Below are 14,896 nucleotides of genomic sequence, written 5' to 3' on the forward strand. Positions count from 1 at the left end.
GGTATCAGCCCCAGGGCTACCGGAGCAATGGCTGTCAGAACAGTTGACTGGCAGCCAGCCCCATGGCCCTCAGTGGCTAGGACTGCTAATATCCCCACTGGGGCTTCAGCAGCAATGGCATTGTGGCAGCTGCAAGCTCCGACAGTGCTCTGTTTATCCCTCCCTTCTCCCCAAAGTGTTTTTAGTAAAAGTGGTTTTTGTTTATTGCCTGTACCCTGTCAGTGACTTTTACTAAAAATACCTGTATCTTAAGTAAGACTAGAAGAACTGATTCCATTGAAATCAGTGAATCTAGTTGGTAAGTACAGTAGTGCTCAGCCTAAGGGGACAGAATCTGGCCCAGAAAAGGCATAAACCAAATGGACTATATCTTTTCTTTCAAATATAAATGCCTAATGATCCACATCCATCATCAATTACTTACCTCTGTATGCTGAGAAGCTATGAGAGTCTGATTTCATCATAGGAAACAGCCACTTTCTCTTCTACATTGGTTCCTGAAATGCCCCTTCTGTTATCACTTGAAAGTTAAAAAGAAGAGCCATCCAGCCTTTCATATCCAACTATTCAAAGGGTATAAAGTAGTAAGGTTGTGAATAACACAATAGTTTCTTTGCTAGGCATAATCCACTCTGGCTACATAATAAACTTCTGATAAAATGTCTTTATTATCACTATTATTATTATTTATTCCCCCAAATGATCAATCACAATTGTTGCTTCTATCAATAAATACTGCCATGATGCAGCCACTCAAAGCACTGTTTTCTACTCCTGTGCAAAGTTATATTTAAAGCTATGCATGCAAAATAAATTTGTACTTCCCCAGTGTTTTCCTACTGCTAATAATTTTTATTTTATTTTTAGTGTGGACCTAGTGAAATTGGAGACTTCAAGAAATCTAAATCATCCTGAAAAAGCAATTTGCCAGTGCCTGAAGAAATGTTTTCAATCAATGTGTCCTTCTGAAATGATTTATGGATTAGAACCATGGATGATAAAGAAGAAAAAGAAAGAAAGAAAGAAATTGCAACTAAGTGGAGGTAAATTTAAAAGGATATATGCTAAGAACAGCACAGAGAAACAAGAAAAGAAATGAGTGCCTTTGACAGGGAATCAGCATGCAAGACTCATTGGAAAATAAAAAGTATGTTGTCGTGGGCCCTAGACTATGCAGGACACAATGATAAAAGGTACAGCACATGAAGTTAATAGCACAGAGAGAAGTAAACTGCATGAGCCAAAGCATACATGAAATTGTATACACAATTTGTTGATGATGATGATGGACTTATGTTTTAATTTTCCATTCTTCTTAGAGTGTAGGCACAGTAGCTGAAATAAACTTTTGTAAGTTTATTACTATTAATTTATTAATAATTTCTACAGCACCACAGGTGATTCATAGACCTGATAATTTACAGACAGTTTAAGAAAAGTCCCCATCTCAAGAATAAGTCACAATCCATGTCTGTGTTGTGTCCATCTTGGTAAATTTTTTTCCATGAAGGTAGCACTAAAAAGTAAGGCCACACTGAAAACAACAATCTTTTTCCACAAGCTTGCTAGCACTGCATGTGTCCACACTGGTGCTACACTCAGTTGTGTAACGTGAAAAGATTTCTGAAGAGGGTATGTCCTGATTCAGAGAACCAATGAAACAGAGCAGCCGTATGAGTGAACTTGTCTGTGGAAAGATTATAAATCAGGCATTCACATAATTCACATACTTCCACATAGTAATGATCATTTCAGTACCTCATTTCATACTTCATACCACGCCTTTCAAATAGTGTCAAGACCTGATGTTCACATACACTAATGACTTGAACCCACTAGTGGCATATTTAAAAACAGCACATTTTGTTGATAGGTCCCAGCAGCAACACTACAAGGTGGCAATGGATGTTGCTGCAAAGGCTTGTCCTGAGAAATGCAGAGGTTTGATGTCAAATAGCGAGTATGTCAGTTATACGCGGAGTTAGAGGACAGGCCTCACCAATATCTGTGGAGCTTGTGTATAAAGGCTCTCATGTCAGAATCAGTGCCCTATTCTGAGTGGCAGCTATGAATCAGACCTATTCGCACACAGTGGTAGGATTTCACTGGCATGGAGATATGGGTTTACCACCAACACACCCAAAAGTAACGTATGAGTAAGGATCTTTTCTTGGAACTGTGTGGAGTCTTTGTGCCAGCCCTAGAATATCAGAACAGACCAGTGAAAAAGGTATTACCAGCCTGCAAACATGTTCCTACCACCCTTCGAATGTTGCTCCCTCTCCCCCTCCCGCCCCCTGATAGTGTGTGGATGAACAGTGTGTGATTGACAAGTCAACCGTGGTGACAGCTGTGGTGACAGCTATTGACATTTCAAGTTCTAGATCAGTAATGGTACCCAGGACATATAAGAGCAGCCATACTGGGTCATAACAAAGTGTCCATCTGACCCAGTATCCTGTCTGCCAACAGTGGCTAGTGCCAGATGTCCACAGTTAATCCTCATGTGATCCCTCTCCCGTTACCCATTTACAGATAAACAGAGGCTAGGGCACCATTCTTATCAATCCCAGCTATTAGCCATTGATGGACCTAACCTCCATGAATCTATGTAGCTATTTTTTGAACCTTCTTAAAGTCCTAGTCTTAACTACATCCTCTAACAAGGAGTTCCACAGGTTATCAAGTTTTTCCGCAAAAGCAGCCGCTTGAATTTCCGCAAAAACACTGACGATCTCATGTAAGAAATCAGTGCTTCTTGCGGAAATACTATGCTGCTCCCGTTTGGGCAAAAGTCTTTTTGCACAAAAGCATTTGCGCAAAAGGGCCAGTGTAGACAGCTCAGCTTTGTTTTGTGCGAAAAAGCCCCGATCGCGAAAATGGCGATCGGGGCTTTTTTGCTCAAAAGCATGTCTAGATTGGCCACGGATGCTTTTGCGCAAAAGTGCTTTTGCAGAAAAGCGTCCGTGCCAATCTAGATGCTCTTTTCCACAAATGCTTTTAACGGGAAACTTTTCCTTTAAAAGCATTTGCGGAAAATCTTGCCAGTCTAGACATAGCCACCATGTGTTCTTCCCCTTTGTTTCCTGTCTTTCAACCAGTTATCAATCCATGAAAGGACCTTCCCTCTTAGCCCATGACAACTTATTTGACTTAAGAACCTTTGGTGAGGGACCTTGTCAAAGGCTTTCTGGAAATCTAAGTATACGATAGCCACTGGATCCCCCTTGTCCACACGTTTTTTGACCCCTTCAAGGAATTCTAGTAAATTAGTAAGTCATGATTTCCCTTTACAGAAACCATGTTGACTTTCCCCCAACAAATTATGTTAATCTGTTTGTCTTTACTATAGTTTCAACTAATTTACCTGGTAGTGTTGTTAGATGTATCAGTCTATAAGTTCCAGAATCACCTCTAGAGCCCTTTTTAAATATTGGCATTGTATTAGCTATTGTCCAGTCATTAGGTACTGAAGCTCATTTAAAGGATAGGTAATAAACCATAGTTAATAGTTCTGCAATTTCCCATTTGAGTTCTTTCAGAACTCATGGGTGAATGCCATCTAGTCCCGGTGACTTGTTGCTATTAAGTTTATCAATGTTTTCAAAAACCTCCTCTAATGACATCTCAGTTTGGGACAATTCCTCAGATTTGTCACCTAAAAAGAATGGCTCAAGTTTGGTAATCTCTTTGAAAATTTTCCATGCAGCTTGCAGAGATTTTACTTTTGTCACTTTATCTTTTAATTTATTGTTAACTAACTTCTTCATTTTTGTGTAGTTTCACTTTCTGAAATTAAATGCCATAGTGTTGGGCTGCTGAGGTGTTTTTCCCACCACAGGGATGTTAAATTTTATTACATTATGGATCTCGGCTTCTGTCTCCCTGTCAGACAGTAAGGAGCAGTGATGAGCAACCAAGAACAGTAGCCCTGTTGACCCTCTGACTGTACCCTCCCCTATGTGCCTCTCCTGCACTGGGACACTTTGGGCACCACACTTCTTATTCTTCCCCCACCCTCTTATCACTTTTGGAGTGCCACAAATTGCCTCCTTCCCTGCTCGTGTCTCTCCCTCCCAGAGCTTTAACAGCCACAAACAGCTGATTAATGACATTCCAGCTCTGGAAGGGAGGATTAGAAGAAGGGACAGAGCATGAATCAGTAGATTCATGGTGGTCTAAAAGGGAGGGAGGGAGTCAAATAGGAAGTGTGGGGTCCCAGTGCCCTAGTGCACAAGGGGTGCATGGGGTAAGCACTGAGAGGGTGCAGCAGGCCACAGACGGATCCCCAGAGGTCTGCAGGTTGCCCGCCTCCCCACCACTGATTTAGAGGGAGTCAGAAGCCTAATAGCTCTGGGAGTCATGGCTGAGCTGGGTGCCTTGGAGATTGGGTTCCCATGGTCAAATACTTTTAGAAATTTTCAAATAAAATTAAAATATTTTAACATTTTTATCAAATTCTCCTTTCTGTGGGAAATTTAGGAAAGTCACTTTCTGTTCTGAAAAAGAAGGTTTTTTTCTCCAGCATTTTGGAATTTCTCATGGAAAGGAAACTGACTTTCCACTAGGTCCATTTATAATCCCTAGCAGTAGAGAGTAGGCAGGTCACCCAGATAGTCTCAGCCCCCTAACCCCACATGTATGTATTATCAATGGCAAACAGCATAGTTTTGCTCATGCTCAGCCAGCAGTTATTTAAGGGATATGGCTGCAAGTACACTTGGACTGCAGTACATTTATCACCATATATTTTACAGGACTGCACTGTGTACAACACCATATTTGTGAGGAAGAGGATATATTTTGGACTATTGTAGATCAATGATTATGATTCATTACCTACCGGCTGGTCCCCAGTATTTCTCTTGTTGGTCCCAAAGCTGAGAATTATGATATGTCATGGCCATGGTATATTCTCGTATACTTCATTTAAATGTAGAATGCAATAGTGATTTGAAGTGCAAGGAGGTGGGATGCTGAACCAGGCTCAGGAATTAAATATTCTCCAATAATTAAATAAACCTCAGCTGTGACAGCTTTTTCTTCACAAGAATGCAGAGATGGAGGTATAATTTAAAATAAAATGTAATTCCAAGAGTTTCAGCCAGTGCATAGCCTGCAACATATCCTCGCTCAATCTCCTCCTGCTAGAGTACAGATTCACTAGCCTTTAGGCCACTGTCAGGGGTCTGCTTTGTACTTGAATAGCCAACATGCTTCCATTTCAGCATTTGCTTATTTCAGCATAAATAAGCAAAGGAACAGTGAGAAGGAGAAATAATTTCATGGTTTTGCTCTGTGGTACTCTGTGTGCCTACACATTTTCCGAAGCCAGACAGAGTGATTCTGCTGGATGAGTGACAATTATCCAGAAACTGGGTAGTGCAGGCACTAGGTGTGCTTTTTAGCTGAATGAAGCTATTCGAGTGATTTCCATGGTGGGCAAGCAGTGTGGCAGCACAGTCCCAGAATCACTCTCTAAGGCTGTGTCTAGACTACATGCCTCTGTCGGCAGAGGCATGTAGATTAGACACATAGGCAAAGTCAAATGAAGCCGCGATTTAAATGATCGCGACTTCATATAAATTTACATGGCTGCTGCGCTGAGCTGACAAACAGCTGATTAGCTGTTTGTCCACTCAGCGCGCTAGTCTGGATGCTCCCTTGCCGACATCAAAGCCCTTTGTCGGCAGCCCCGTTATTCCTCGTGGGATGAGGTTTACTGGGGCTGCCAACAAAGGGCTTTGATGTCGACAGGGGATCGTCCAGACTAGCGCGCTGAGCGGACAAACAGCTGATCAGCTGTTTGTCGGCTCAGCGCGGCAGCCATGTAAATTTAAATGAAGCCGCGATCATTTAAATCGCAGCTTCATTTGACTTTGCCAAACAACCAAATCTACATGGCTCCGTCGACGGAGCCATGCCGTTTAGACGTACCCTAAGAGTGGAACCAATGAGAACTCAAGGAGAAGAGTTTATAAATAAAAGAAGTGGGAGCCAGATTGAAGAATTTTGACACTGAGTTCTTCAATGCTGAGAAAGCTCTGCTGAAAGGGCTGTGTTCCAGAGACTTTCCCATTATTGTTGGCTTTAGATTACAGACTCTCTTACCCTGCTGGATAAGAAGAGGGCATGATTTTCTGCACACCATGCAAATTGCAGACTGATATTGTAGAGACTAGAGGGAAGTTTGTCGGAGGCTGTGGGACTGTCACTTTTCCCCAGATTTTAAGGTGCTAATGTGCTCTTCAGAGAGTTTAAATGCCATTCCACAGAGACTGAGAAGAATAAATCTTCCCAGAGAAGATCCCTAAAGAATTGTCTGTATATGAGCATACATAATTATATTTTGAGTTTGAACATGTGGTAGAAACTCCCCTAAGAGTGTTTTCTTTAAAAGTGTTGTTATTCACAACTGCCACAATCATTTCATGGGTTATAAGTAAACTGTTATGGAGATGAGCAATAGAGAGACAGCTTTCCTTTAGAGCTTTTGTATCACTTCTTTTCTTTCAGAGATTTAACTCTGTATTATAAATATACCAAGATCCTGTATAGACTATGCTCTGATCTGAACCCCAACAGAGAGGTAAACTGAGGTATGAAAAAGGAAAAGAAATGTTAGACAAAACATTGGAATAGAGCCTTCCCCAAACCTTAGAAAACATGAAAAATGAACTATAAATGTTGTTCCTAGTATGTAATGTAATTATATATCATTTCACATAACCACAGTGCAGAAATTGCAACTTATCTCTCAGATACAATCAATACAATACCATTGATCAATTCAAAATCCAGATGAGATCTTTATAATCATGGAGTCTAATCTCCCTAAATAACACAGGATATGTATCTTCAACCAGCAATTTCTGCACCAAACCTATAGTTTCTGCCTGAACTGTGGCATATATTTTAGATGGCCTCTGGTCATCACCACCCATCCTTGGAGCCTGGCAGTGGTCGGGGTAGCTGGGGTGCATCCCCGGAGTTGGACAGCTGTCCTGGGGGCCCAATCCAGTCATCCCTCAAATGGCGGGGCTGCTGTGCCTCTCTCCTGGGGAGGCCAGGGAGAGCTTCTGGCCTGCTCGCCCACTGGGCTCTAACTGAGCTCTCTGCCCCTGCCCTTATAGCCCCAGCCCCGCCCTTCCACTTTCTGGAACTGGGGGGCTCTGGCCCCACCCACCAAGGGGCCTTATGGAGGGCTTCCTCTTCCAGGTCAGTGGGAGGCCATACTAAGCCATTACAACCTGTCAGAGTCCAAACAGAGAAAAAAAAAACCAGAGACAGATCTAAAATTTTCTTATAGGCTGTTTTTATTTCCTTCTTTCAGAATTCAAGCTAATTGAGTGTGTATTTTGCACATAGTTGTTTCAGAGGTGAGTAGCAGTTATTTAAAAAAATTAAATTATCATGTCCTACAATGGCCTTTTTTTTTTTTTTCTTTTGGCTTCCTGACAGGTACACAGTTTCAGAACAAACATTTTTTTACAGATATAAAGCAAAAACTTAAATATTATCTTGTAGCAAGTTATAAAGTTATAATAAGTGAGATGAATGTATGCAGTATATTCAAGTATTTCATAAAGCCTAAACACTAAACACCTTATTAGAACTTTCATACTCATCTTAACCATACTAACAAGCAGGTAAAAAAGACTAATGTCTAGCACTGAATTTGTCAGTGCTCAGCTGTAATTGCAAACCAGGTTCCAGCTTTCAAGCATCACACCTCACGGCCAGACTTATGAAGAATCAACATTCTCCACTGGGACAGTGGCCTTTAATTCCCCTAGATTTCAGGTTTAAATCAATGAATCGCTTAAGGCAGCATTTCTGAACCTCGGGTCCACAGACCACTTTGGATCCCCAAGGGTATTTCAGGGGGGCCTTAGGAAAAACACCTCCCGCTTCCTCCTTCAACTTCTCCCCCTGCTTCCTTGACTCCAGAGAATCTCAGCATAAACGAGGCACTCGAAGAGAAGGGAAGGAACAGGAAAGTTGGTTCCATGCTTCCTGAAGCATCTTGCAACATCTCTGCAGTCCCTGGGTGAGCAATAGGGTCTCCATGCACTTTCCCCACCCTGAGCCATGAATCTGCAGCTCCCATTGCCTGGGAGCTGTAGACAATTGGAGCTCTGGGAGCAATGCCTTCAGGCAGGGTTCAGTATTGGAATGCTAGCGAAAGCATGGTCAGTTTCAGCAGCGGCTGACTTGGGGACGCCTGGGGCAGAGCAGCTGGGGTGCTCCAGTAGCGCGGCTCCTCGGCGCTATTGGACCAACCCAGCAGCACCCCAGCTGCTCTGCCCCAGGCGTCCTGATTCAGCCACTGCTGAAACTGACCAGCAGCGGCTGAATCAGGACACCTAGGGCAGAGCAGCTGGGGTGCTGCTGGGTTGGTCCGGAGCGGCGCTGCGGGACCAACCCGGCAGCCCCCAGCTGCTCTACCCCAGGGGTAGGCAAGAAAAGCCTGGTCTGCTGGGGGGGGCACTAGTTGTACCCCCCCCCCAGCAGACCAGGGAGACGGAGGTGGCAGGACCGCCCAAGTCCTCCACGGCTTTGCTCCGTCTCCCTGGTATGCTGACCTGGGAGACGCGAAGCAAAGCTGCAGAGCACGCGGGCAGTGGGACAGTCCAGGCGTGCCGCGGCTGTCCCACTGCTGGCGTGCTCCGCGGCTTTGCTCCCCATCTCCCTGGTCTGCTGGTCAGACCAGGGAGACGGGGAGCAAAGCCGCAGAGCACGCCCACAGCGGGACAGCCTGGGCGCGCTTGAGCTGTCCCCCTGCGGGTGTGCTCCGCGGCTTTGCTCCCCGTCTCCCTGGTCTGCAGGGAGACAGGGAGCAAAGCCTTGGAGCACGCCCGCAGCGGGACAGCCCAGGCACGCCTGGGCTGTCCCACTGTGGGCGTGCTCTGCGGCTTTGCTCCTGTCCCCCGGTCTGCTGGGGGGGGGGGTCCAGAAAAGCCGCTGGACCCCCCCAGCAGACCAGGGAGACCGGGAGAAGCTTTTCTCTGGAGGACACGGGTGGCAACCCGCCGCCCGTGAGCTCCGGGGCGAGATAAGCCCCGTTTGTAAGTGTGGATCCGACATAAATGGGATCCACGTAAGTCGGGGACTGCCTGTATATTGCAGTACATGATAACTGTACAGATAACTGCAGATGCATAAGTACTCTGAGTGGATGTTTAGGGAAGATTAAACATAGCTCCATAAGATATAATTTCTCATCTGGGGACAAATCCTGCCACCGCAGTCATTATTATTCAGATAAAACTCCCATGTATTGTCTCAATAAAAAGTTCCACTAAAAGTAGGGTTACAGAATTTGATTCCTGATAATCAACTAATACAATTCTATACATATTTTTAATCTTCTCTGCTTTTGTCTCAAGTATAATTTTGGGAGAGACACAAGTAATGGAAGATTGTTAGTACATGATAGGAACCAGGGACATAAGTAGAACCAGTGCTTTTTTTGTGATAGTACTGCCCGGTATGCAGTACCGGCACCTCCGGATGCAGTACCAGCACCTCCAGTCAGAGCTCAACAACTTTTCCCCTGGAATACGGGCACTTTTTTTTTGTTTGTTTTTACAAAAATAGCACTGAGTAGAACAATATGCTAATGCAGCTAGAACAGATCTTGTACTATATGTGACTGTTACTACTAATTTACTACTGTGGAAGAATGATGCAAAACATGAACACTCCAATGATTTATAAGTATGCCCCACAATTCACCTGGCAGATCAATACTGGTTATTTTGCTGGGTGTGAAGAGATTTGCAGTGCCTGCACTTAGTTTGCCAACGCAAATGCACACCTGGCATCACCAACACTCTTTCTGCCACACTCACTCTTCATTCTCCAATCTGTAAAATATAAATATTTTAAATGCAAACCTGGATGCTGATATTTTCTCCCTAATCGTTTCAATTCACAGTGCCGAATTGCTCTCTAAAATAATTGCAGAACACTTTCTATCAATTGTATTTTATTTTATTATATTTTTTGCTTCATTCTGACCCATGGTAAGATTGCCAAAGATTTCAACTGCATTGTTAAATTCAGCAAAATTATAATCTTTACAAAAATAAAATATTGAACGCATTTCCTCTGGAGATCAGAATTGAAATATCCAGTTCATAGAAATAAGTTGTTTCTTATTCCTTCACCCTTCACCAAGAGACTAAGATATTGATATATGGATTCAGACAAACACAAAGCAGTCAAACTCATCTTCTAAATATATTACTGAATTACAGGCCATCCACATTCCTACCGAGTTATTACGTGAAAACAGTGGGAGAAGATCAGCTTCCATCCTTTAAAAACAAGGACAACACTTTAATAGAAGAAAATATTTATTATTTGCCGATCATTAGTTGGAAATGCAGAGGTACATATCCTGACTGGTAGACCCTGAGCTGGCAAAGAAATAAGAAGAATAGTGCCTTCTCGCTCATACCAAATTCTGAGAATGACCTTTGAATATGTTATCGTACCATCTAAGCTTAACTCCATTGAAATGACTTCAATTTGTTTGCTTCAGAATGAGAATATATTCTTTCATGCATGGTCTGTCTATTCAGAACTCTCTGGAAGATTTGCAGATGTCATATAATTGAACAAATATTATGCTAAACTGTTTTTAAATCTACCCTGAAAGGGCTGGAATCTGACTCTGCTTTTTAAAATAATTAAAACAATTTATGCAGTACTTGTATTCAGTTTATATGGCTATAATAGCTGTTTCTATTAACCATACAAACACAGCAGAGGAAGATTGTCATAGTGCAGTTTTAGTGCTCAGCTGTTTTCTCAATTATAACATCATAGATTATTTAAAACAGAAAATTTCACACTATGTTTTTTCCATCATATTAAAATAAATACCAGGAGCTGGGGGAATTTCTCATCTATCCTTTCACAATTAAAGTTAATGGCCAGTTGTTATCCTGAAAACCACCAGGTTTTCTGAAGAAAGACTATTCTGAAGAAAGACGATAGAGTGCACTCACTGTGCTTCCAAACCATACTTGGAAGAAGGTTCTGTACCAAGTAATTTTGAAAGGCTGAGAGATCTGCTAAGAGCACATGTAAAAACAATGAAGAATGGCAGGTTAAGTCATGTTTAAATGGGGGAGTTAGACATTTGGGGCAGTGCTAAATACACAGTCATTAACTGCAAGGAGCTATGTATGCTGGAGATCACAATTGTGTAAGTTCATTATTATTAACTTAATCAATTAATTCTTGCAATAATTAACACAAATACAATCTCTTCATCAAAAGCCTTTATTTCAAGACCCACATCTGCTGTGACACCTAGCCATCAGAGATAGCAGATATAAATAATTTAATTTAAAAAGAGGAAAAAAATCAGCATTTTAAAATAACTTCAAACCACCAAGAAGATAACATGGTCAGACTATGACTTTACTATTACAGCCATCCTCCCCCTCCACAACTCCGCTTGGCATTTGACATATTCTTTTCTTGTGACTTCCAGAGTGTGAGTTCTTGAGAGATGGGGCTGTGTCTTCCTATATGTTTTTGTACATCATCTTGCAAAATGATTGGGCTCTTTGGGAGCTACATCAATAGATATAATAAATTCTACTAAAAGAGAACGCTTTCTTATCCCACTTAAAGTGGTGTAAATCAAGAACAATTTGATTATTATCTACATTACAGTGGATAAAGACGCCTGTTGGGACCTACATTATAGTGGAACATAAAGACCCCTGTTGGGACCAATTTACAGACAGTCCCCGGGTTACGTACAAGATGGGGACTGTAGGTTTGTTCTTAAGTTGAATCTGTATGTAAGTCGGAACTGGTGTCCAGATTCAGCCACTGCTGAAACTGACCGCCAGTTCCGACTTACATACAGAATCAACTTAAGAACCCCAAGCGTCCCCAAGTCAGCTGCTGCTGAAACTGATCAGCAGCTGATTCCAGGAAGCCCAGGGCAGAGCAACTCTGCCTCGGGCTTCCTGTAGTCAGCGCTGGTCAGTTTCAGCAGCAGCTGACTTGGGGACGCCTGGGGCAGAGCAGCTGGGGTGCTGCTGGGTTGATCCAGTAGCGCAGCTCCTCGGCGCTACTGGACCAACCCAGCAGCACCCCATCTGCTCTGCCCCAGGCATCCTGATTCAGTCGCTGCTGAAACTGACCAGCAGCGGCTGAATCAGGACGCCTGGGGCAGAGCAGCTGGGGTGCTGCAGGGTTGGTCCAGTAGCGCCCAGAGCAGCGCTGCGGGACCAACCGGCAGCGCCCCAGCTGCTCTGCCACAGGCGTCCGGAGAAAAGCCTAGTCTGCTGGGGGGGGGCGTACTAGCTGCGCCCCCCCCCACCCTAGCAGACCAGGAAGACGCGGGCGGGGGACCGAGACGCACCGCGGTCCCGCCGCCTGGGTCCTCCGCAGCTTTGCTCCCCGTCTCCCTGGTCTGCTGGTCTCCAGCAGACCAGGGAGACGGGGAGCAAAGCCTCTGAGGACACCAGCAGCAGGACAGCCGAGGGGCGTCTGGGCTGTCCCGCTGCCGGCTTCCCCGAGGCTTTGCAAAGCCGCGGGGGGGCTTGGGCAGCGAGGCAGCCCAGGCACGCCTGGGCTGCTCCGCTGCCGGCTTCCCCGAGGCTTTGCAAAGTCACGGGGGGGCTTGGGCAGTGGGGCAGCCCAGGCACGCCTGGGCTGCCCTGCTGCCCGAGCCCCTCCGTGGCTTTGCTCCGCGTCTTCCTGGTCTGCAGACCAGGGAGATGGGGAGCAAAGCCTCTGAGGACGCCAGCAGCGGGACAGCCACGGGGCGCCTGGGCTGCCCCGCTGCCCGAGCCCCTCCGCGGCTTTGCTCCGCGTCTTCCTGGTTTGCAGACCAGCACACCAGGGAGACGGGGAGCAAAGCCTCTGAGGACGCCAGCAGCGGGACAGCCACGGGGCGCCTGGGCTGCCCCGCTGCCCAAGCCTCTCCGCGGCTTTGCTCCACGTCTTCCTGGTCTGCAGACCAGGGAGACGCAGAGAAAGCCCTGGAGTACACGGGCAGCAGGACCACGAGGTCCCACAGTCAATGTCCTCCGGGGCGAGCCCCGTTCATAACTGTGGATCCGACATAAGTCGGATCCATGTAAGTCGGGGACTGCCTGTACTGGGTGCTGAACTTTACCGCAGATGAGACAGACCCTGTTCTGAAGAGCCTATATGAATAGACAATACAGACAAAGGATGGGGCACATACTCACTCTTACACCTAGGGTTAGTAGTAGACTGGGGGAACAGAATCATGCTAGCCTCAGTCCTGTGCCTAACAGGGGTTGTTGGAAGTCAAAGGCTCAGTCCATAAGTCATGGAAGGCATGTGGCCTATTTTGCAGACAAGTGTGACTCCTGGGGTTCTGATGCACTAGGGAGATACTCCTAGGGACCGCTTAGGGGCCTTGAATAGCACAGACCCTGTAAATCTGTGACAGAGTTGCATCATGCAAAACAAGTATGAGGAAGAACAAAATCAGGACCAGGAGATCTATTGACAAACAACTTGGAATCTCTCCCAATGGCTTGCATGAAACATTGCATTACATTTAGAATTGTTATACCTACTTACACATTAATGGTAGACCTGTGACCCTCACACTTCAACTGCTGAGGAGTTACTTGCATATTTGATCTCATGGGTTGAAGTCAATAGGAAAACTCATTCAAGTTGCTGCTCCCCTATCTGAGAAAGGATTCATAGCCTGGCCCAGCATGCTGATGTTAGAGGCTATCATAACCACTAGAGAGGATGTGAGAAAGAGGCATGATGAGATGCAATACAAAACCCATATTTAAAAGGAGAAACATTTTTCATTACATTAACAAAGATTGGTGAATTATGGCAAACAGCAGGTGTTGAATGAATGGGGAAACATAAAGATAACTGTTGTCAATAAGTTTATGTTACTTCTGATAATTAACCATATATCTGGTTTCAAGGCTGTAGATCTTAATGCAAATTAGGTCTCTTTATTAAATTGAATAGATCCTGTGGACATTTTCTGTATGCAAAACAGAAGGGAAAATATGCAAAACCCTCTCCATAAGGTCATTAATAAAAGAGTAAATAATCTTTCAATAAATTCATGCGGAGTGCTAGATACAGGTTGTAGCTCCCTAAACTGGAACTATCTAGCCCAGCAACATCCATGATCTGGCAGGATCACAGATGTTGCTGGACCACAGAGCCCAGGGATAGGGAATTCTGGTGGCAAGACCAGGAGCACAGCAGGGGATGCCCATGGTAGGGGGTCTGGTGGTGCAGTGGGGAGTTCCATCCCTGGCCACCAGAGAGCTCCAGTTCTGGTGGCTCTGCAGGGAGTTCTAGCTCTAGTGGCCAGAGAGGTTTGGCCCAGGAGGCAGGCAGTAGCAGAGCAGGGAGCTCCAACTCCAGCAGGTTCAGGGCAGAGTCTGTACCTAGGAGCACTGGGGTCAGGCACAGGCTGGAAGCAGCCAGCAATAGGGAAGGGTAGTAGGCTGGAGGACAATGACACAGGACTTCCTTGGTCCAGCAAATCCCCTTCTTTGGGTCTGCTCAGGTCCCAAGAGTGTCGGACCAGGGAGGTCCAACCTGTACATATTCCCTGATAGAATCTGGGACATTTGAGGTCTCCAAGCTCCTGCTGAATTGAACCATGAGTGATAACACATGTCTTCTGCACAACTCATAACATCTTGCCCTGTGTTTCTGTAATAGTCACAATAGCCACCAAAAAAACCCAGTGTGACTTACAAGTTTGGCTTGTTTGTGGCCAGAGTAACTATAACAAGATTATGACAAGATGTTTTATTATTGTATTTTGGAATGCTCAGTAATTTAAAATCACACAATAGGTCAAATCCTTCATTGACAAATCCTTCTGTATAGTCCCTCC

Source organism: Pelodiscus sinensis, chromosome 3 (assembly GCF_052426305.1).
Source record: "Pelodiscus sinensis isolate ZL-2025 chromosome 3, ASM5242630v1, whole genome shotgun sequence".
NCBI classification, from domain to species: Eukaryota; Metazoa; Chordata; order Testudines; family Trionychidae; genus Pelodiscus; species Pelodiscus sinensis.